This window comes from Protopterus annectens, chromosome 2.part1, assembly GCF_019279795.1.
Source record: "Protopterus annectens isolate FY-2018-M chromosome 2.part1, PAN1.0, whole genome shotgun sequence".
NCBI classification, from domain to species: Eukaryota; Metazoa; Chordata; order Ceratodontiformes; family Protopteridae; genus Protopterus; species Protopterus annectens.
In genome coordinates, this window is record NC_056729.1 from 1,494,068,157 (window position 1) to 1,494,093,153 (window position 24,997).

Genomic DNA, 24,997 nt, shown 5'->3' on the forward strand with positions numbered 1-24,997 from the left:
AGGCCAACCCACTCAGATTCTTAACGTTGAATTAACTTCAGTTCCAGCTTTCTCCATTTCCACTTTACTGGAAAAAAAATTCTAAGCTTGCTTTCCCCCTTTCCTGTGGCAGGTCAGATACAAATTTGCTGTGTCCAGGACTGTTTGTGAGCTCCTAAGCCCATCCCCCACCCCCACTTAACTGGGGGTTAAACTATTCCTGGCGCCATAAAGTCTGTTTTTCAAAAATTCCCTTGCAATTAGCCAGCTTTTTAGTTTTAGCACTCATCTGTTTCTTTGATCTCAGCACTTGTTCAGAACTCATTGTAAGCACTAAATGAGTTACAAATTACTACAGCACTCACCTTTCCTCACTTGTCTAGAGGAAAACAGTTTTTAGTACTTAATAAATAAGCACCTATTCAGGCATGTCTAAAGGTCAGCTCCCGGTGTTTTCTCCTGTCTTCCTGATGAATCTGGGCATCTTGAGACAATGCAGCAATTGCCTCATGTACACAGACAACCCTCTCCTCTTACCACCCAACACTATGACCTGTGAGAGATGCACTTATATAGCCAAACTGGAAGCAAAGCTCTCTTTACCAAAGACAGGCCTAGACAGTCAAGAGGAGAAGGTAAACACTTGCACCACACCACACTCATCACATAGTCCCTCAAAACCTACACCACCAAAACACACACACTGAATCACAAAACACACACCTACATTCACGGAGGCTCTCTGTACTAATCTGCCCAAACAACAGAGACCTCCAAAGCAGAAATGCAAGCAACTTCCACCCCCCAACACAACCCAAATGACACATAGTCCACATACTCAGTGTGCCACTCAACTACAGCCCATAAGGCATAACGTACCCAACACTCTAGTCATAGGGGACTCTAGTCAGGCACACTGATGTTCCACTCACCAGGCTAAACAAGGAAAAAGTTACTATCAGCTGCCTGTCAGGTGCCAGGATCTGCCACATAACGCACGCACTCAGGTCACTCCACAACAAGTACAAATATGACTCTGTCATTGTCCAAGTTGGTGTGAATGACCTGAGACGTACCTCCCTGGACTACATGAAAAGAGACATGGAGGGCCTCTCTGATCTTATAGCCCAGGCCGGTATGACCCTAGCCCTGAGTAGCATCCTGCCATCACCCAGAATGACACCACAGTACAAGGACAAAATGATTGACTTTAACAATTGGCTAAGCTGCTGGTGTCATTCTAAGGGAATCCAGTATCTGTCTGCCTGGGATGACATGATCGACAGACCACGCTGCTTTGCCAGAGATGGCCTGCACCTGTCGCCCTTGGGATTCCGGATACTGGCAAAGGCTCTTGCCACCCCTATTAGTGCCTTTTTTAGGCAAGGTTCAAATGACAAATTCACCACCGTAACAGGTACAAGCAAGCAAAATCTGTGGGTAATGCTACTCAATGCTAGAAGTCTAAACCTCAAAATGCACTCACTCGAGGCACTCCTTAAAATGGAGAACATTGACATCTGTGCAGTGACAGAGACCTGGTTCAAAGTTCCAGAGAGCACCCCTGCATTACCAGGCTATAATTCATACCACACCTTTCGGCCACCAAACCCGGAACAAAACACTAAAGGTGGAGGTGTGTCCATATTCATTAAGGATATCCACACCTCCAAGCTAGTTGCTCAGCATAATGCATCCGAGATTATCCAAGTTCAACTAACTCTGAGCAAAACCGCAATCCAGATTGTAGCTTGCTACAGACCCCCCACCATGCCCCAGGATTCCCACTCCTCTTTTCTTGATACACTGGAAAATATTAAGGTACAACCCAACACTCTAATAATGGGTGATTTCAACTACCCTACCATTAACTGGGAAAACTACTCATGTACCAACTCTTTTGCTCAACGTTTTCTGGAAATCATCAATTCCAACGCTTTGGATCAACTTATCCACACCCCCACCAGAGGCAGCAATATCCTAGACCTGGTCATCACCAACATGGGTGACCGGTGTTCCACACCATAGGTCAGTTCCTCGTTGCTCAGATCCGACCACAAGCTAATCACCCTAGACATCCACATCCCGCTCCCACCCCCCATTAAAAAAACAACCATAAAAAATTTCTCCAAAGCCAACTTCACGCTTCTTAAGACAGAAGTGGCAAACTTCATGACACCCATGCAGATGGACAATAGAGGTACGACTGCTGAATCCTACACAAATGCACTTTATAAGCACTTACACGAGTGCATGGATCGTGCTTTCCCTAACAGAACCAAGATGCTATCCTCCAAAAAAAGGAAGCCAATCTGGTGGTCTTCTGCTGTAAACAAACTCTACAACAGAAGAAAGAAACTGTTGCAAAAAAGAGTAAAATCCCACGATTGGAGGTACTCCCTGGTCAGCCTCAGTAAGAAGCTGAGATCCCTCATAAAATCCTCCAAAGCTAGTTATGAAAACAAAATTGCCACTGATTCTAAAAACAACCACAAAGCATTCTATAGCTATGTTAAAAATCTCAATGGCAACACTCAGATTTGTTCTGAATTACAGCACAATGACACTAAATATACAGAAACAACTGATATTGCCAACACCCTGGCAGATAGGTTCAGTGCTAACTTTACCCCCCTCTCACCCCTTAAAGGGCCCATCTTTATGCAAAGTTCCTGTAATCACGGCTGCACAGGTAAAAACTTCACTCTCCAAAGCCAAGAACACAGCATCCATGGGACCTGACAACATCCCAGGCTGCCTTCTACATGAACTACAGAATGAACTGGCACCCCACCTAAGTGCCATGTTCAATCATAGCCTCACCTCAGGCTTTGTGCCCATTGAATGGCGCACCGCGACAGTTATCCCACTCCACAAAGGGGGGGGGGCCACAACAGACCCCGGGAACTACTGCCCCATTAGCCTGACGAGCCTCGTCTGCAAGGCCATGGAACATATCATCATGGAACTCATAAACAAAGACATTGGAGATCTCCAAACCCTGGACCCCACACAGTTTGGGTTTGTAAAGGGCAGATTATGTCTCCTAAACCTGATAGACTTATTTGAAGTAGTCACCAAGGCCATTGGATGAGAGTAAGGTGGTTCACACAGCCTATCTAGATCTCGCCAAGGCGTTCGACACCATCCCCCACTCTGGAATTATAGATAAACTCACTAAACTAGGTATAAATCCCTATGTCACAAGAGGGGTTGCCAACTGGCTTACTGAAAGAACCCACACTGTGAAAGTAGCAGACTCCAAATCAGACATCAGACCAATGACAAGTGGAGTACCACAGGGTTCAGTCCTGGGTCCTCTCCTGTTAGCCTGTACTTCAGAGAAGTAGATACCAAACACAGAAGGTCTTTGGCTAACTAAATTTGCAGATGACTGCAAACTAGGAGCCATAATTGAAACTCCTAATGATGTGGACATCCTACAAAAGGGCCTCACTGAGACAGATGCCTGGTGTCAAAGACATGGTCTCAAGCTCAATGCCAAAAAGTGCATTGTCATCCCCTTTGGTAAAAATTCTGTACCCATGAACTACCACATAGGCGGTAGTCTACTTAACACCGAAAGTGTGATAAGAGACCTTGGGACACAGGTGGACAGTAGTCTCTCCTTTGATAATCACATCGCCAAAGTGGTCAGGAAATGCTTCTACGTGGCACACCTCATCGCTAAAGGTTTCTCATCCAGAAAAAAAGAGGTCATTGTTCCCCTCTACTCATCACTCATTAGACCCATTATAGAGTACAATGCCCCTTTTGGTATGTACCTCACAAGACATCTACAACAACTGGAAAGGCCGCAAAAATACCTCACAAAAAGAAGATTACTGGCCTCATACAGATGCCTTATGCAGATAGTCTCAAAAAACTCCAGCTTTACTCCGTCGCATATCACCTACTCAGAGGCGATCTCTGCCTAACATATAAAGCTATGTCAAACCCAGAGCTGTTGGACATGCTCCACTTAAAGAAATCCCAATCCGTCCGAGCTACATACTCTAGGGACCTAAACCTTGTCACCACAATAAACAGAACATGCTGGAGGGATAGATTCCTGTCCCAGAGACTTCCCATACTCTGGAACAGACTACCTATCTATGTCAAACAGAGCTCCTCATTAGCACTCTTCAAGAAAAATCTTGATGATTGGATGGGTAATAGGAAATTCACCCTGGGGATCACTTCTGTGGTTCTGCTTGACAGGGGCACAGGAAAATAACTTTCTTGGGTGGCGAAAGCCAGGGTACATTTTTGGCTAGGCTTGTATAGGCCCTAGGGCCAATAGCCTAGTACCTACCTATGAACCTATGACCAATTGCCTCTGTACCTCATTCCATCATAAATGGCTACAAACGTGTTTTGGTAGTGTCTTTGGAAACTGATTATAATTTTCCATTGGATGAAAAGGTGAAGGCCTTCTTAGCTGATCCATCAGCCTTGTTTAGTATTCTAAATGTAGGGAATGATGGTACTTGTTGAGTATAATGTATTTAATGTGAGATATTTTGATAAGTTGTGGATGAATTTATTACACAATGTTGATTAATGCTGCTTTGCTTAGCATTTTAAATGTAAAGGGGTATGTATTACTTTAAGACCCTTTGGCGCCTTTTATTAATTCAGGGTATTTAAATGGAGGGGTATTGTGTTTATGTACTTTACTTGAAAAAGCCCTGCATCAAGTCAGGGTGAAAGCGCTTGTGTGAATTTTATATTAAATTACTTATTCAGATGTTTCCTGCTGCTGCCTGGACGATTTATATATTTAAACACATCTTTGTGGCTGATATTTGTGAGGCATACTTAAGCTCTTACAGTACTTGTATAAGTATTTAGTGGCACTGTATAGGCCACTCCTAAATAGACTTGCAAGTCTTGGTCAAAACTACCATTTGGATTATTAGTAACATTACACAGTAGGATTGGACACCCTTTGTAAGGGCCTTATAGTAGCTGATAAGAGGGGATGGTGGCACTGGAAACTACCTTATAGTCTGGGCAGAACGGGGCACAGCTAGTAAACCTGTGCCAGCCTTTCCCCCAGGTGTGTGTGTGTCTGTGTAAATCAAATCTCAAAGTGTGTGTGTGTGTCAGCTACTGGGGCAGGAACACAAAGCACTGGTTGGACAGAGAGGGTGCTGGAGGTCTTGGCTTGGCCCCTCAGCTGAGATCTTTACCCTATAGCTGTGCTAGTGGAGAGTCTTACTGGGGATCTGGAGAAACCAGCCCCAGACTGACTGTGATCTCTGTGTGTTCTTAAGGGAAATTGTACTTTACTGTGTGTGTACATGTCATCTTCCCAGTGTGTACGTCCCCTAGCTTTTGCCAGTGGTGAGGACTGAGGTTCTTTGATTACTGGGCCAGTGCAGGGGCATCACATTAATTTACTGCTCCTTTCTGTGATAATTCATCCTTCCAATGTTTTACTCAGACTACAAAAAGGAGACCCTTTACTTGACTGTAGAGTCTGTTTATTAGTCACTTTGCAGATTAGTCTGCTGAATCTCTTCATATATTCTATGCAAGTCATCCTGCTGCACCTTCATGACCTTCTGCTTTGGTTGCTCAGTAAAGGAAACCAATTACTCTCATCCAGTATAGCATTAATAGTGTTCATTTATGCTAACTATTGTATTCCACTGGCCTAAAAAGTACTCAAAATTCCGTCTATGTAAAAGTTATAATTTTCCATACCTCTAACTGCAATAGGACAGGTCTGTTTTTCTGTGCCCATCTTGATGCCACTTTAGTAAAACAACAGCACCACAGCTACTCTAATGCAGTATTCATATACCACAGTATCCACTCATGTTCTTTTTTTAAACTAGTACACTAAGAGTCACTGGTGCTTCCTGCAGGTCCTATCCAGTCCTTCACACTTTACTTTGCTTCTGATTTTACTAAGGATTACAGAGAGAGGCTAAGATCAGCTGACAAAATTCCCCTTTCCTCAGTCACGGATTCCATTGCATTCTGTGATTGCCCACATTTTAAAAGGCCAGCAAAACTATAATCCCTCCAGCAAGCCATGTTCTGTCTGAAGGCTCCTTCACACTGGGTCATCCCTAGAATAGTTCCTACAATACTTGACCTACAGTATCTTTATAAAATGCTTAAACTATCACAGACAGATCAACTCAATCTAAAGCAAAATCAACACTACTGCAAGAATCTCTTGCATTACCAAGGACCAATACACAACAAGCCCAAATGTCTGTGACCTCTTGTAGAGGTCACAGGACCTCATCTGATTGAAAGAGTTGTGGACCTTTATTACTGCCAACATCCATTTGATGTTTATGTGTTTGGTCTGTCTTTTTTGTTGCAAAGATCCTGCACTTTTATCCCCAAGACACAGCCCCCAAAGCAAAGTCTGAGGCATCTGTCATTACAGAGTACACTGGAGCTGGAAGGGAGAAGTGGAGACATGTATTCACATAAAACTGGTCTCTTCACCAAAGCAGTTCTCTTTTTACAAATCTCAAAACTGAAATTTGAAAAAAAGTCATGAGGTGTTGATGTTAGGGCCATATTTTAGGTAACATTAAATCTTTCTCAAGTGGCTTCTGGCTAGAGGAATCAAGAGAATCATGGATGCCATAAATGCTAAAATTCTCAGAAATTCCCTTGCTGAAATCCTGGCCTAAGTGGAAAAATTCAGGAATATATATAGATATAGATCTACTTTTTCTTGTAAAAGAAAAGCTCTGTGAATGGCTGTATCCAGAAGACAACCAACGAATACTATTCTGTGTGATGGAGTTAGACAAGATTTTTTGAATGCAAACCAAGGCACATTGAATGACCTGAGTGTACTGAAAAAGCTAACAGAAAAAGCAGTCGCTGTCTAGAAAAACTCAAAGCACAAAGTGAATGGATATTAGCATTTAACGTTTAGTGCTCTCATTCTTTTTTATTAGAACTTCCATATACTGTGATAAAACATAACTGTGAAGTTAATAGAAATTCCAAAAACCACATGACAAATTACAAAAAGCAGTGACGTAACACTGCCAAATCTGTTTAAAGAACCAGAGAAATATAATTTATTCCCTTATAATGACCAACTTCTGAGAGTTGTGTGTAACTAAAATGTTCAGCATCTTTAAGCCTGTAGTGTTGAGCAATTCAACAAGATCCAAATAAATCCTGACCTGATATGTAATACCATTCTGAAACCTATATGTTCTAAGTCCAAAAGGGAGTAACTTATGTTGTGTATATTATTCCAAATACAAATTATCACACACTAAAGACTTATATTTAGTCGATTTTGTTTCAAGATCATGAACCAATACTTCCCTGAAACATGTACCTCATGATCAAGAGTGCTTGGGTGATTTTCAGACGCCAACAAATTCAAAGTGGTAAAAGGATTAATGGAATTAGTCATTGGATATTCCACCCTACTACCGTCTCCAGTTAAAATATCATCTGCCATAAGTGTGCCTTGGATATTTTCCACAGAATGCACATGGCCACTGGAGGCCATGAATACAGAATCAGAACTGCCATCATTATTGAAGTCAGTCATACCACAAGTCTACTTCTGAGAATAGACTGAGATTTGTGAATGCTCTCCTGGAAACAGAGTCTGAGAAGGACAGCTCTTACCCAAGTAAGAGACTCTCTGACATTCTGAAAATAACTCTGCAAAGATAAGCAAGTTGTCTAAACAAGGAAAAATGTGAATAACTTGCAGTCTGTAATAGCTATCACTGGAGCTAGACACTCTGTGAACACCCTTGGAGCAGTGAATAATCCAAAGGGTAATGCAAAGAACTGAAAGTATAATCCAGACACAGAAAACTTTAAAAAAGTTTGAAATTAGTGGCAATAAGAATGTAATGATAAGAATCCTTTAAATCCAGAGTTAAAACTGAAAGGGGGAACAAGAGGTAACAGATTGTGACCATAGCATTCTGAACTTTGGAAGTTTCACAACTGGTTAAGAAAGATCTACAACTGGTCTCCATGAAGCTTCTTTTTTTGCTACCAGAAACATCCTTGAATAAAAATGTTACCCGATTAGAGAGTCAGGGACATGTTTGATTACTCCTTAAACCAGCAGATATTGAATGACAGGGAAATAAAGAAATTTGATCTGGTGGATGAGGAGGAGTCTCACGACAAGGAATTAGGTATTCCCACTGCCATCTGTATCCTGATGGATATCTTTTCAAACTCACTTGTCTGAAATTATCCAGATGATTGTAACTGTTGACATGACACTCCGAACCCATGTGCAAAAATGGGAAAAAGGGGTTGTGGATGGATGGATGAATGAATAAATGAATGAATGAATGGTTCTGGTTCTGTCATCAAATAGAGAAGAGGAAACCCAGACTTTTGGGAAGAATTAAAGGGTTAGCAGGGTAGGATTAGAGGGATTTACAATTTGTAGACAGTCATTCAGACTTATTGGACTGCCCTTGTTTATGGGAGACTACCACCTTTTTAGAGCCTCACTGTCATTTTTGAATGTCAGTTTGCCTGAAGTTTGTTGATTCTGTTTATTTTGCTTTTTATTAATGGATCTTGAATTAGAAGTAAAACCTTTAACAAACTTGGAGAAGGAAGACTGAAAAATCTGAGTCGCTCCTTTAGTCAGTTTTCCTCTCTCAGAAAATTCTTTCATGACCTCAGCAGCAGGTAGTCCAAATACAAACTCGCTGTCAAGGAGAGAATTCAAATTTTCAATTTTTACATCTTCAGGCATATTTTGAGAATGTAACCATGCAAACCTTCCAATAACAGTTCCAATACCTGTTCTTCTGGCAGAGGCACCAGCTGAGTCAAAAGAACACTTCAAATAATGTTTAGTTACCCAAGAAGTCAAAGCAATAAGAGCATTTGGTGAAGCCTTACCCCCACATGAAGGAAATGTGGCAGTAATGTTCCTCATATTTTCAAAAGATGCAAGCAAAAACATTGGGTCTATATTACCAAAGTGAAAAACCCTATGCGCGAATACCAAAACATCGACCCCTATACCACGAAAATCCCGAACGTACTAAACCGCGAAAAATAAATATCAAACTGTCATAGTCGGCCAACCCCACCACCCATTACATACTACCTACCCAACAAAATAAATAAACTACATACATACACTAACCAAACCCTACTTCTAACCTAAACTAAAACACCAAAACCCTACGTCCAACACTACATTAAACCCTACAAACACAACTATCTATGCACTTTCCTTAACCCCTCCATAACCCTAAGGTCCGTAACTACCGCACACTTCCCCTACACACATACACCCAAACAAAATAAATAAAACACATACATACATTTAAAAAAAAAACCCTACCTCCAACACTATACTAACCCCCACATACACAACTAACTATGCATTATCCTTAACCCCTCCCCAACCCTAAGGTCCGTAACTACCGCACACTTCCCCTACTCACATACACCCAAACAAAATAAATAAAACACATACATACATTTAAAAAACACCTACTTCTAACACTACACTAACTGTTACATACATTACCTATCTATGCACTTACCTTAACCCATATCCTAACACTAAATTCCTATCTATCGCACACTTACCTTACTGAGCTATACCGCAGACAGGCCAACCAAAACAAACTGACATTTTGAACTTTCGCGGTTTACGTACTTCGCGCAATGCGGGTCGACGTCTTCGTATTCGCCTAAAGGAATCTTCGCTCTCGTAATAGGAACCCAAAGCATTAACATGTGAGCTTGACAATTAAGAATTCTAAAAATGAGTGGTAGAAGAATACAATATTTTCTCATATCTGTCCAAAAGCTTTCCCTTCTTTGTCAGAGAGGAAGGATTAGCACTTACTAAATATTTAGCTGCAGAAGGGTTTGACAAAAAAATCATTGCAGGATCAGATCTGGGTTTAGAAAATAAGTACTTGTAAGACTGAGTAACCTTATACAGTCCATCTACCTTTTTAAGGCATACAGACTGGCTGACAGGCATGCTGCAGGCTGTAATAGAAACATCTTCCAAAGCTGGAAAAACAGGAGGAACAGGAATATGTGAAGGAAATTCCATTTGTAATAAATCATAATACTTTTTCAAAGATTCTGAAATGTCATTTTGATCTCACTGAAAATGTTGATTCATTCTAGACATGGTTTCAGAAAAGGGAAATTCTTCCAAGGGAAAAATCAGGAGAAGTACTCTCTTCAGAATCAGAATCTGTTGCCTGAAGGGAAATAACTTTGTGTCCTCTAATTTTTCCTCCCTATTTATCACACTGGGAATTTTAGAAACTGATTTTTTTTTTTTTGTTTCTTACCAGTAGAACCAGAGGTGGTACGGCGGTAGCGTTGTTACCTCATAGCAAGAGGTTCTCCCGTTCGATTCTCGGCTTGGCTTGGGAGTGCCTTCTGTGTGGAGTCTGCATGTCCTCCCCCAGTTGGGTAGCGTTCAAAAGACATGCGTGCGTAAATGGGCGTGTCTTCATTGAAGGTTGGGCGTCGAGCTGGCACCTCAGCGTTTCGTAAAAATCTACTGCCAATCATTAGCGGACCGGAGTTCCGCTGTGGCAATCCCTTACTGGGAAAAGCCGAAAGACAAACAACAACAACAACAACAACGACCAGTAGAACCAGAATGTGAAGGGTTAAGAGCATGACCTAAACCCTGAGATAAGTGAGATAAGCCCCATACCCATCTAGGGTAACAAAGACAGGGAAAGATAAATGTTTAACTTTCTGCTTAATTTTAACAGCAATATCCCAGGTCAGGGACACTGCCCAGAGGAACAAGTATGCTCCACTCCTTCCTCCAAGACCAACAAGTGTGTTCTCCCATGCGCACGGAAGATGCTCAAGGAGCCACAGACAATGTATCTAACAATCGGTCTACAGCAGCTGAAGGTACTACACTAGAGGAAACCAGGGAATAAAATTACTGGTTAGAGGAGCCTGAAATGGTCACTGCAGGGTCACCTATCTGTGGCTGAGGCAAGGAAGCAGCCTGTTGAAGAGGCATATGCTGTCTAGAATTTTTAATTCTTGTTGTGTGCAGAGGAAGAAATAACTGAGGAAAGCTATTCCATGTTCAATGTGAGAAAGAAGCCTGAAATGCAGCAAGCAATGTCAACAATAGTCAATAAAAGGTAAGTATCAAAGAAGTAGTGGTTTCACAAAGCTTCCACAGTAATAAGCACAAAGAACATTTGCCTCAGCCCCTAACATTATTTATAAACAGTAAGTGTGCCTTGACAGAGGAATGGGATGGACCAGCTTTTAAGAGTGCATACAAATATGAAAGGATAGTGCAAGTCTCTGTTTGTATGGGACTTTCATTGTTTTTGTTAACAGCATATAGAAAATATTTTCCATTTGGATATATAACATTTTCTAGTTGTATGTTTTCTCATCTCCTGTAGAACCTGAAACACATCCTTAGAATATTGGTGCCTGAAATGAATTAGAATTCTATCATCCACAAAGTCAGATTGAAAGCTAGTAAGCTGGGGTGAAGCAGAAAATGTACAGTTCTGTAAGTAAACTTACCATAAAACAGTAGACGTTCGAATGATCATTGTTACAGTAGCCATAGCTATATGGGTTATATCTTGTATATGAAATAACAGCTGGCCAGCTTCCAAAGCTTTTGGGCACGTTCCATGTGCCCAATCCATCAGTCAGCTCAAGATGAAATGACTAAAAAGACAGGTTTGGGTGCCAAGCCATTCAGGCAATACTGGGAACACCAAAAAATAACTGTACACACCCTGGCATAAACAACACATCAAAAATAAGGGGGTGGTGGGAGAAAGCAAGTTACTGCAGCACACATCATTTGAACATCTACCATTATGATAAGTTTACTTACACAGCTGTACTATGTTCATCATATTGATCACTGCTGCAGTACCTTAGCTATACGAGTAGACATCCTAAGCTTACTACATTTGGGAGTGGAAGAATCCAGGAATCCCTAAAGAATGCTCCTAGCAAAGTCTGGTCTAGACATGGAGAAGGAATCATGTTTATAACTTGCAAATGTAAAAAGGACCAAGTTGTTTCTTCGAGAATACTTCTAGAAACCAACCCTTTCCGAAAAGCCATGGATGAAGCCAAGAACCCGGTAGAGTAGGCTTTGACCGTGCCTGGAATAGTTTCATTGTGGTGAGTATAACAAAAGATAATAGCCTTAGACAACCACTTGGAAATAGTTTGCTTTGAGATAGGTTGTCCCTTCTTAGCTTCACAAGAAATAAACAACTGATCCAAAGATATGAAGAGATTTACTTCTGTCAAAATAGTACCCAAGCTGTCTGTGGACATCCAAAGTACAGAGTATCCTTTCTCCCTCATTTTAGGTTCAGGAAAGAAAACTGTGAGATGGATATTTTGGCTTAAAGCAAACTTGGATACCACTTTAGGCATAAAAGAAGGATTAGTTCTCAAAGAAACCCTGCTCTGCAGAAAATGAGATTATCGGATACCCTTCTTGCAGAGGTCAGAGCAATGAGTAAAACTGTTTTTCACATTATGAACCTCAAGTCAGCCAGATTAGTTGTTTCAAATGGAGCAAGTGTTAGCTTTTCTACCTCAAAATTAAGATCCCAAGGGGGGGGCCACTGGTTTTCCTAGAGGCGTCTTATGCAAAACCCCTTTCAAAGTACATTATGACAAGGGACTGCATTGAAAGAGGAGCATCAATGGAAAGACATGCTAAAATGGCTGATAAATGAACCTTGGAGGAATAAGAAAGGCTATAGGACAGTAACTCACACAAATATTGTAGAATCAGAAAACAACAAGCCCCGAATAAGTGCTGCTTGTATTGCTGGTACCAACTAGAAAACCTTTTTCATTTGCTAATATATGACTTTCTAGTAGCAGGCTTTCTTGTCTATATTAGTACCTGCTGCATGCCCTCACAAAACAGCTGAATAAGAGGAATTCAGACCCTATCATCCAGGCAGTCACTTGAAGGTGACTGATGTTGGAGTATATCAAACACCCCTGTTCTTCTGTGAGTAGATGTAGTCTGTGATAAAGCTTCTTGTAATTGCCCCAGGCCATTTCCAAAAGAAGGGAGAACCACAATTGCCTGAGTCAGAAAGAAGTCAGCACAATGATCTTGGGGGATTCCTTCTGAATTTTCAGAAATACTCTGGATATTAGTGCAACAGATGGAAAAGCATGCAGGATCATTCCTCTCCAAGGAAAAGAAAAGGCCTTGTTCCCTCTCCCAGGACTGACAATGGTGGGCTTTCCTTGCTCACTGAGGGAATCCCAAGAAACACAGAGGACGAGGGTAATCAACAGTATACAGTGGCTGTAGATGCTACACCAAAGGGATCAATCTCCTCTCCGGTCTAGCTGGTGAATCTGGGAATCTTGAGGCAATGTTACAACTGCCTCATGTACACAGACAACACTCTTCTCCTCCCAACAAATTCCAACACATGTGAGAGATGCAACCATATAGCCAAACTGGAGGCTAAGCTCTCTCAACTCAGTACTGGCGTAACCAGTCAGGAGGAGAAGGAAACCACACTCACTACAATTCCAGTCTCACATAGACCTCCCACGACAGCAAACCAAACACATAAACACACAAAAACATATTCCGAGGCTCTAAATAAAAATCTGCCTAAGCAGCAGAGACCTCCAAAGCAGACACCCAAGCAACCGCTACCCCAAAACAAAACATGTGCAACACATAGCTCACAAAGCCAGTGTGCCGAACAGTCACAGCCCTTAAGGCTAAACAACACACCTGATACACTTGTAATAGGTGACTCTATCGTCAGGCACACTGACGTCCCGCTCACTAGGCTGAAAAAGGAGAAGGTCACGGTGAGCTGCCTGTCTGGCGCTAGGATCCGCCACATAACACAAGTACAAATATGACTCAGTCATTGTCCATGCTGGTGTGAATGACCTGAGATGTACCTCCCTGGACTACATGAAAAGAGACATAGAGGAGCTCTCTGAGCATGTAGCCCAGGCCGGTATGACCCTGACCTTGAGTAGCATCTTACCCTCACCAAGAATGATGCCACAATATGAAGACAAGATGATCAATTTCAACAATTGGCTTAAGTGTTGGTGTCATTCAAAGGGGATCCAATGCCTGTCAGCCTGGGATGACATGCTCGACAAGCCACGATGCTTCGCTAGGGACGGCTTGCACCTGTCACCCCTGGGCTTTCAGATATTGGTAAAGGCTCTTACTACCCCCATAGTGCCTTTTTTAGGCAAGGCTCAAAAGACAAACCCACTTCCATAGGTATCACAAGGGATAAGAAACTAAGAGTAATGCTACTCAACGCCAGAAGTCTAAACCTCAAGATGCACGCACTCAAAACTCTCCTTAGCATGGAGAACATCGATACCTGTGCAGTAACAGAAACCTGGTTCAAGGCTCCCGAGAGCACCCCAGCACTACCAGGTTATACCTCATACCATGCTTTTCGGCCCCAAAACTTGGACCGAACCACAAAAGGAGGGGGAGTATCAATATTCGTCAAAGATACCCACACCTCCATGTTGGTGGCACAGCACGAAGCATCAGAGACTATCCATGTGCAACTAACAGTGGGTAAAACTGCCTTCCAGTTTATAGCCTGCTACAGACCACCCTCCCAAACCCAGGAACCCCACTCGGCCTTCTTGAGAACACTGGAAAATATGAAGGTCTCTGCAAACACCATTATATTGGGCGACTTCAACTACCCAAACATAGACTGCGAGCATTACTCTAGCTCCAACACCCTAGCCCAAAGGTTCCTAGAATTTATAAACTCAAATGCTATGGAACAACTTGTTACCACTCCCACAAGAGGGGAAAACATACTGGACCTGATCATCACCAACATGGGGACTCTATGCTCCAGACCAGAAGTGTATCCCTCACTGGTAAGATCAGACCATAAACTAATCTCAATGGATATTCACATCCCGACCCCACCCCCTGCCCAGAAAACCACAGTGAAAAACTTCTCTAAAGCAAATTTCACACTCCTCAAAACCGAGGTGGAATCCTTCAAAGCCCCGGGCCTGTGGAAAATACGTCCCAGACCGCAGAATCCTTTATAAACGCATTCTATGAACACCTTCAGGAATGCATGGATCATGCAATCCCAAATAAAACCAAGACCCAATCCTCCAAAGGCAGACATCCTGTCTGGTGGACCCCAGCCATAAACAAACTATACAATAGAAGGAGGAATCTACTACATGATAGAGCAAAATCCCAAAAAGGGAAGGCATCTCTGATCAGTATTAGCAAAAAACTACGGGCACTCATAAAATCGTCTAAGGCCAGCTTTGAGAGAAAAATTGCACAGGACACTACGGATAATCACAAGGCTTTCTTTAGTTATGTTAGGAACCTGGGTGGGAATTCTCAGATATGCTCAGAATTAGTCCAAAATGACAAAAAATACACCGAACCCACAGATATTGCCAACATCCTAGCTGACAGGTTCAGCGCAAACTTCTCCCCCCCTCCCCACCAAAAGGGCAAATATCTATCCCAGCAGAGTGCTGCCCCCCTGACATCTCAGATGCTCAGGTAAGAGCCACCCTCTCCAAAGCAAAAAACACAGCATCAATGGGACCAGACGGTGTCCCGGGCTGCGTCCTACATGAACTCCAAGAACAGCTAAACCCAAACATAAAACTACTGTTCAATCTCAGCCTTACTACAGGATATGTACCCAAAGAGTGGCGTACAGCAACAGTGGTCCCTCTCCACAAAGGTGGTGCCTCAACGGATCCTGGAAACTATCGCCCCATAAGCCTGACTAGCTTGGTCTGCAAAGCCATGGAAAGGATCATCATGGACCTCATAAATAAAGATATTGGGGACCTACAGACACTGGATCCTACCCAGTTCGGCTTTGTTAAGGGCAGATCCTGCCTCTTAAACCTGGTTGCTTTCTTTGAAACAGTCACCAAGGCCATTGACGAGGGGAAGGTAGTCCACACAGCCTACCTGGACCTCGCAAAAGCCTTCGATACAATACCCCACTCGGGCATTATAGATAAGCTCACCAGCTTAAATATAAACCCCTATGTCACTAGATGGGTTGCAAACTGGCTCAAGGACAGAACCCACATGGTTAGAATTGCTGGAGCCATGTCAGACTCCAAACCAGTTACAAGTGGCATCCCACAAGGCTCAGTCCTGGGACCTCTCTTGTTCGGTATATATTTCTCGGAGGTACAGGCCAACACGTAAGGACTGTGGCTGACCAAGTTCGCAGATGACTGCAAACTGGGCGCCATAATTGACTCTCCAGCTGACACAAGCATCCTCCAAAAGGGCCTCATAGAAACAGACAACTGGTGCCAGAGCCATGGCCTCAAGCTAAATGCCAAAAAGTGTATAGTCATCCCCTTTGGCAAAAACAAAGTGCCCACAAATTACCACATAGGTGGTAATTCATTAAGTACAGAAGAAGTCATTAGGGACCTGGGGACCCAAGTTGATAGCAATCTCTCATTTACAACCACGTGGCCAAAGTGGTTAGAAGAACATTTTATATAGCCCACCTAATAATGAAGGGATTCACATCTAGATCAGGGGAGGTCATCGTGCCTCTTTACTCATCCCTCATCAGGCCCATAATTGAGTACAATGCCCCTTTTGGGATGTACCTTACCAGACACCTGCAGCAACTGGAAAGACCCCAAAAGTACCTCACCAAGAGGATCAAAGAGCTCAAACAGATGTCATATGCTGCCCGGTTAAAGAAACTCCAGCTCTACTCAGTGGCATACCGCCTGCTCAGAGCCGATCTGTGCCTGACTTATAAAGCCATGTCCAACCCGGAATTAATGGACATGCTGCACCTCAGAAAATCCAAATCCCATTGAGCTACGCGCTCGAGAGACTTGAACCTCAGCACTGAAATAAATAGGACATGCTGGAGGGACAGATTCATAACCCAGAGGCTCCCTTCACTCTGGAATAAAATCCCAGTCCAGGTTAGGCAGAGTCCCTCACTGACTCTCTTAAAGAGGAATCTTGATGAGTGGATGGGAGATCGTAGGTTTCTTTCTGTGGCTGGAAGAAAGACCCACATAGGACCAGAAGTCTGTTCCCTGGGAAAGAGGCACCATTTTTGGCTTGACCACGGAAGTCAAGCAGCAATTGCCAGTAAACGGTGCACAAGTTACTTTTTTGACAGAAAAAAACACAGTAAAAAGCACTTTAAAACACTAAGCCAGTAACACAAAAGTAACATAAATACAACTTCTCTGCAGAAAAAAAATGTTTATTACTTTTCCCACACTACATTCAAATTTTATATTTTTACCTTCTCTTACCTTTTATGTCCAATACCAAAATTGGTTAACATCCCTTTAATTTTCTTTTCCTATTTGCTGTTGTAGCACCACTTTCCTCCTCCTTCTCTCAAACCTTTACAATTCAATTGTTCCTATCTATTTTATCAACTCAAAAGTTCCTTTGAATCCACCTTAATAAACCATATGATAATTTTCTGCATTTGTGCCTAGTATATGTATTATATGTATATAGGAAGACTGTCAATTGTTGACATATGTATATGTATACAGTAACTCTGTCAGTTTTACTAACACCTGTTGTACTAGTTAACCGATGCAATTTAGTTTTGTTAAATATTTATATCTTTAGTAGTGGAGCTTTTCTCCCTGGGCCTCGAGTGAAAATGGGTTCTTGACCCAGTGGACTTTCCCAGTCAACAAATGTCAATAAGTAAATAAATATAAATAAATACTTTAGACCACTTTTATACCAACAGAAAAAAATGAGCACTTTCTTTAAAAGTAGGTTACAGTCTCAAGACAGTCCGTTAAAACTCAATACCCCTAGTTTTAAAATAACTTTCTTGAAGAGGAAATTAATAAAATATCAACAAAATTAAGATAATGGAATTTTTTTTCAAAGGGAACTACTCTGCCCAGCAAATGAAAGCACAAGCGGACCATCGATCCCAAAAAGTCTCAAAGTAGCTTAGTCTTCAGGGGCAGTAAAGTTCTGAAGGGCTTCACACCAAAATTTGTCTTTCAGTCAACTGAACTAGAGCTGCCTGACAGTTTGGGCACATGGAAGGTGCCCTGAAGCTTTAGAAGATGGCTGGCTGCTACATCCTTGGCAAGATACATACCCCACACAGCTAAGGTTACTGCAGCAGTGATCAATATGATGAACATCTGATCAGCCAGGGAAAAGAATAGTACAAGCCAGCTGTCGATCCTCAAAAGACTCAGAGAAGTGTACTCTTCCATGACAGGAAACCTCTGAAGGACCTGCCGTCCACAACTGTCTTTTTAATCAGCACAGTCCAGCTGACTGATGGTTTATAGGTTCATAGGTTGGTACTAGGCTATCGGCCCTAGGGCCTATACAAGCCTAGCCATAATAATTCCCTGGCTATTTCTTCCCACACTATTTACTTCCCTGGACCCTGTCTAGCAGGGCGACTGACGTGATCCCCGGGGTGAGTTTCCTTTCTCCCATCCAGTCATCAAGGTTCCTTTTGAACAGGGCCAAAGAGATGCTCTGCTTGACATTTATGGGCAGTCTATTCCAGAGTCTGGGGAGTGTCTGGGTCAGGAACCTATCCCTCCAGCATGTTTTGTTTATTTTGATGACAAGATTTAGATCCCTGTAGCATGTGGCTCTGAGGGATTGGGATTTCTGTAAGTGTATCATGTCCAACAGCTCTGGGTTTGACATGGCCTTGTATATTAAGCAGAGAGCACCTCAGATTAGATGATATGCGACAGAGTATAGCTGGAGTTTTTTAAGGCAGACAGCATAGGGCATCTGCTTTAGACCTGTGATTCTTTTAGTGGGGTACTTCTGCGGCCTTTCCAGTTGATGCAGATGTCTTGAGAGGTACATACCAAATGGGTGTTGCATTCTATAATGGGTCTAATAGGGGATGAGTACAGTGGGACAATGACCTCCTTTTTTCTAGATGAAAAGCCCTTAGTGACGAGGTGTGCCACATAGAAGGATTTCCTGACTATTGTGACGATGTGGTTATTGAAGGTGAGGCCACTGTCCACCTGTGTCCCTAAGTCTCTTATCACACTTTTGGTGTTTAGTGTACTGCCACCTATGTGATAATTCATGGGTACATGTTTTTTTCCCCAAAGGGGATAACTATACATTTCTTGGCATTGAGCTTGAGCCCATGGCTCTGGCACCAAGCATCTGTTTTTGTAAGGCCCTTTTGTAGAGTATCCACATCATTTGGGGATTCAATAATGGCTCCCAGTTTGCAGTCATCTGTGAACTTTGTTAGCCAGAGTCTCTTAGTGCTGGCCTGTACTTCAGAGAAGTAAATGCCAAACAAGAGAGGTCCCAGGACTGAACCCTGAGGTACTCCACTTGTCACTTGTCTGGAGCTGGATTTGGTGTCAGCTACTTTTACAGTGTGGGTTCTGTCAGTAAGCCAGTTGGCAACCCATCAAGTGACGTAGGGATTAATGCCCAGCTTAGTAAGTTAATCTATGATTCCAGAGTGGGGGATGGTGTCAAAGGCCTTGGCGAGGTCCAGATAGGCTGTGTGGACTGCCTTACCCTCGTCCACGGCTCTGGAGACTGATTTGAAGAAGTCAATAAGGTTCAGGAGACACAATTGGCCCTTCACAAACCCAAACTGGGTGGGGTCCAGTGTTTTAAGGTTGCCAATGTCTTTGTTTATAAGTTCCATGATAATACATTCCATGGCCTTGCAGATCAGGCTCATCAGACTGATGGGACGGTAGTTCCCGGGATCCAAGGTGGATCCCCCCTTGTGGAGTGGGATAACTGTAGCTGTGTGCCACTCAGTGGGCACAAAGCCTGAGGTGAGGGTATGATTAAACATGACACTTAGGTGAGGTGCCAATTCATTTTGTAGTTCATGTAATACACAGCCCGGGATGACATCTGGTCCCATAGATGCTGTATTCTTAGCTTTGGAGAGTGCGTTTTTTACCTGTGTGGCCATTATTACTGGAATTTGGCAATCTTCCAGTATTGAGATGGGCCATTTAGGGGGTGAAGTTGGCACTGAATCGATCTGCCAGGATATTTGCAATATCCCTGGGATCAGTATATTTAATGCCATTCTGCTGTAGCTCAGAGCAGATGTGAGTATTGCCATTTAGATTCTTGACATAGTTATAGAATGCCTTGTGGTTGTCTTTGGAATCATTGCCAATTTTATTTTTGTAACTAGCTTTGGAGGATTTTATGAGGGATCTCAGCTTCTTACTGAGGCTGGTAAGGGAGTTTTTTGCATCCTGGGATTTTCCTCTTTTCTGCAACAGTTTTTTCCTTTTGTTGTAAGGTTTGTTTATGGCAGGGGACCACCAGATTGGCTTCCTTTTTTGGAGGAGAGCATCTTGGTTCTATTTGCGATGGCACGATTCATGCATGAGTGGATGTGCTCATACAGTGCCTTAGTGTAGGACTCAGCAGTCGAACTTTCAGTTTCCGTCTGCATGGGTGTCATGAAGTTTGTAACTTCTGACTTGAGTAGCATGAAGTTGGCCTTGGAGAAGTTTTTTATGGAGGTTTCCTTACTGGGGGATGGGGTGGGATGTGGATGTTAAGGGTGATTAGCTTATGGTCTGACCTGACCAACGAGGGGTGACCATAGGTGTGGAGTATCGATTTCCCATGTTGGTACTGACCAGGTCAATGATATTGGAGCCCCGGGTGGGACTGTGGATTAGTTGATCCAGGGCATTTGAATTTATGAATTCCAAGAACCGTTGGGCAAAGGTGTTGGTGCATGAGTAGTTTTCCCAGTTAATGGCAGGGTAGTTGAAGTCACCCAGTATTAGGGTGTATGGTTGTATATTAATATTTTCCAGTATGTTTAGAAAGGTGTAGTGAGAATCTTGGGGCATGGTGGGGGATCTGTAGCAAGCTACAATTTGGATTGCAGTCTTACCTAATGTTAGTTGCACCTGGAGAATTTCAGACGCATTGTGTTGGGCAACTAACCTGCTGGTGTGAATATCCTTGGTGAATATGGACACTCCTCCACCTTTAGTGTTTCGATCCTGGTTTGGTAGCCGAAAAGTGTGGTAAGAGTTGTAGCCTGGTATTGCAGGGGTGCACTTAGGTGAGGTGCCAGTTCATTTTGTAGTTCATGTAGTACACAGCGCGAGATGTCATGCAATGTTTGGGTGCGTGGAAAGTGTCCTGAAGCTTTGGAAGCATGCCAGCTTTTATATCCTATGCAGGACATAACTCATATAGCTAAGACTATAGCAGCAGTGATTAATATGATGAATATCCCTTTCTTTGTGTGACTGAGTCCCCTCTGTAAGGTAACTTGTAATGACAACCCCTGGCCAGATAATGAAGAAGGGAGAAGCAGTGCTGACTTTGCCAAAAAGGAATCACCAGCAAGATTTTCGGATAGTCATTTTTGGATCTTAAAAGAACCTTTGGGATTAAGGAAAGTGGAGGGAAGGCATAAAGGAAATTCCCTTTCCAAGAAAAAGACATGGCACCCATCCTCCATGTCTAGGTTCAAGGGATCCTGGAGCAAAACAGCCTGAGCTGAAATGAGTGGAGGTAAATAGTTCTATCTGAGGAATACACCATGTGTCTATGTCCAGGAAACTCACCCTGTTCAGCATCCATTCTTGAGGGTCTCCTATGGACCTGTTAAATGAATTCACAAGATCATTGTCCTGAGAAGGAATGTAAACTGATTGTAGGAGCAGATGTGCTTTGGTCCCAAGCCAAAAGAGCCACATTCCACAGCTGGCAGGACTCTGTCTCCCTTTTTGTTTATATAACACATGACTGTTGTGTTGTCCATGAAAATCATGAGGGGTCCTGGGTTCCATATGAGAGAAAAATATCTGAAGAACCGGGAGTGCCCTCATCCCTCCTTTGTTTAAAAGTTCAGTGATCCCAAATTGCTATAGAACCTGTCTATGTTCCCCTAAGCTAGATGTGATGCATCTGTGTGGAGTTCCTGAGTGGGAACAGTTGATTTGAATGGTAGGCTGGGACCTGAGAAATTCTCCATTGTAACTCTCTTTTCAGAAAAGGCAGAAGTGGAATTTGAGAGATTTTAAGCAGCACTGGATCTTTCTTGTATGACATTTGGCAAGTTGAATCATGTGGATGGTTGCTGCTATGAACCCAAGAGCCCTTAGAATTTCACTTGTAAGGCAAAATTGAAAAGGATTAAGACACTAAAAATACAAGGAGAGAGAATTAACTTTCTCTTGTAAGAGAAAAGCTATCAGCCTGAAAACCACAAAGACTAGATCTTGGATAGGAGTCACAGCATACTTTTGTCAGAATGATGGTGAAGCCCAGCTTCTGCAGAAGGGAAATTATGTAGTTGAGATGCCTTAACAGGTCTTCCTGAGAAGTTGCTTGGATAAGAACATTGTCTAGATATCAGAAAGTTTATATTCCCCAAGTCCTGCAAAAAGCAATATCTGTGGACAAACCAAGGTGTAACAAAAGAACTGAAAATGTAATGAACAAGCATAGAACCTGAAGAATTTCCTGTAGGAAGGGTGAATGGGATTGTGAAGTTAAGCATCCTTCAGATCCAATTACACCAGAATAGTCTGGAGCAAGATGAAGGGGAGAAAAGTTTGAAGGGAAAGCATTTTGAAAGAAGGTACCTTCAGAAAAGTATTGAGATGAGACAAGTCTAGAATGGGTCTCCAATCTCCTTATTTTCTTGGTAGCAGGAAAAGTTTGGAATAAAAGCCTTTTCCTAGATTTTAGGAGAGTACACAATTCTGGGTTCAGGCGCCTAGGCAGTGAGACATTCCCCTGTGGACCATTTGACTGGGGACACATGGCAGAAGTGACAGTCAGCTGCAGAGAAATGTGGCTGTTTGCAAATTCCCTGTGGGCAAAGAGAAGCACATACTGCCATGCTCACAGCTTTAATAACCAAATGCATGGAAGCAGAAACAGTAATGAGTGTTGTGCTCAGTGTAGAGTACATACTTATGTAACTACAACATGTAGAAGTGTGCTACAGCATGGAGGAAATCGTGCAAGCTACTGTAGTCACATTTATGCTCCAGTATGCGTTTTAGGAAATGTTCCCTAGACAATATAAAGGGGGTAATGGTCCACACACACCAATTATAAAGGTACTGCACATTGTGCACTGCATTTGTAGTGCCACTCACATGCCCTCAGGCCAGCCTGCTGCTGATGCCTGCCATATTGCCTGCTGTCTCCTGTTCCCTTGGGGACCATGGACATTGTTTTCTCTCTGTGACTTTGGTTCTTGAAGTTGTGGGCATAGCAACACATTCTTCTCTTTGCCCACAGGGAATTTGCAAACAGACATATTTCTCTGCAGCTGACTGTCACTTCTGACATGTGTCCCCAGTCAAATGTACCACAGTGAAATGTATCGCTGCCTAGACGCCAGAACCCCACAATTCTACAGTACCTTGGTTACGAAGACCCTGCAAAATAGGAGGAAAAAAATGTATCTGGTTGGTGGGAAGGGGAGAAATGCCCCTGAAGGCTGGTATTTCCTTCAAAGTCATCTTGTAGTCCTGTTGAATGATGGACAGGACCCATTTGTTCACAGTGATGAGCTGCCAGGCTGGAAAGAAAGTTAGTTTAGTTAACAGGGGATGCAGGAGGAGGAGGAGGAAAATAATCATAGGTTCATATACTCATAGGTTTATACTAGGCTACTGACCAATAGGACCCTTATAAGGCTAGCTGTGCAACCCAAATGTGACCCACAAATTTGATTTATTTAGGGGTAATTTACTGATTGCTTCTGTCCATCACAGACATAAATGTCAGACCAGGAGTGAATTTCTAATTACCCATCCAATGGTTGGAGGGAACTCTGCTTCATATGGGTAAGGATCCTGCTCCAGAGAATGGGAATTCTCTAAGAAACCTGTCTGTCTCTCCAACATTTCCTCTTTAAGTCACAAGCAAAATTTCACTATTTTGACCTAGTAGTTCTGATGCTGTTTGTTTTGTGGCTGTGCAAAAGATTCATCAAAACAGAGTCTACGGATGCCTTGTATGCCAGGCAAAAATCACCTCTCAGAAGTCTGTATGATACAAAGTAAAGAGACAAGGCATTCTTTTTGTAAGGAACCTTTGTGGATTTTCCAGTTGCTGCACGTGTCTGGTCAGGTACATACTAAAGGGGCATTATACTCTATGATGGGTCTGATAAGGACCTAGTACAGTGGTACGATAACCTCTCTGGACCTAGATGTCATACCCTTACTTAAAACTTGCACTACATAGAGGATCATCTTACTACCTTGGGCAAAGGCTATCTACATGAGTTCTTAGATTGCTGACTAGTGAATCAACTTTTAGGGGTATTTTACTAAATGATGTAGTTACACACAGTGGCAGACTTCCTAAAAGGTGCTATAATGCATATCTTGGTGTCCAGTTTTAAGCCATGCTTCGGCAACAAATGTTTGTTTGTGTCAGACCTTCCTGAAGGTTGTTCTCATCTTCTTGGGGGGGGGGTTCAGTGATGGATCCCAGTTTGCAATCATCTGCAAACTTGCTCAGAGTCTTTTGACATTGGCTTTGACCTCTGTTAAGTAGATGCCAAAAAGAGTAGCCGGTCCAGCAGAGAGTCTTGAGAGACTCCACTGGTAACCAGCCTCTTTATAGAGGTGGGTTCACCAATCCTAACCTCTTGGGTCCTATCTGTGAGCCAGCTAGCCATGTGCTATAAAAGGATTTATTCTTAGTTTCAAAAGTTTGTTGACAATGTCCTAGTGGGGTATTTTATCAAATGCTTTAGCCAGATCTAGGCAGGCAGTATGCACTGCTTTCCCCTTATCCATTGCTTTAGTGACCTTTTCAAAGAAATCCACCAGGTTCAGTCCTTCCTCTGACAGAGCCAAACTCGTATGGATCCATTTTTTTTTCTTTTTCCAGAATGACTTGTCTGGAGAAGTAGGTTTTCCAGACTTGGAATCTCTTGTAGGCATGTCTTGATTTTTTTTCTAGGCATCTTCATGCCTTTCTAAACAGACTTTTGGT

The 24,997-nt window shown here is 42.7% G+C and overlaps 1 protein-coding gene across 4 annotated transcripts in view; it reads right to left on the bottom strand.

Moving 5' to 3' along the window:
- Positions 1-24,997, bottom strand: part of CCDC27 (coiled-coil domain containing 27) — a 1,043,518-nt gene that overhangs the window by 1,005,298 nt on the left and 13,223 nt on the right. The window lies entirely within an intron of this gene.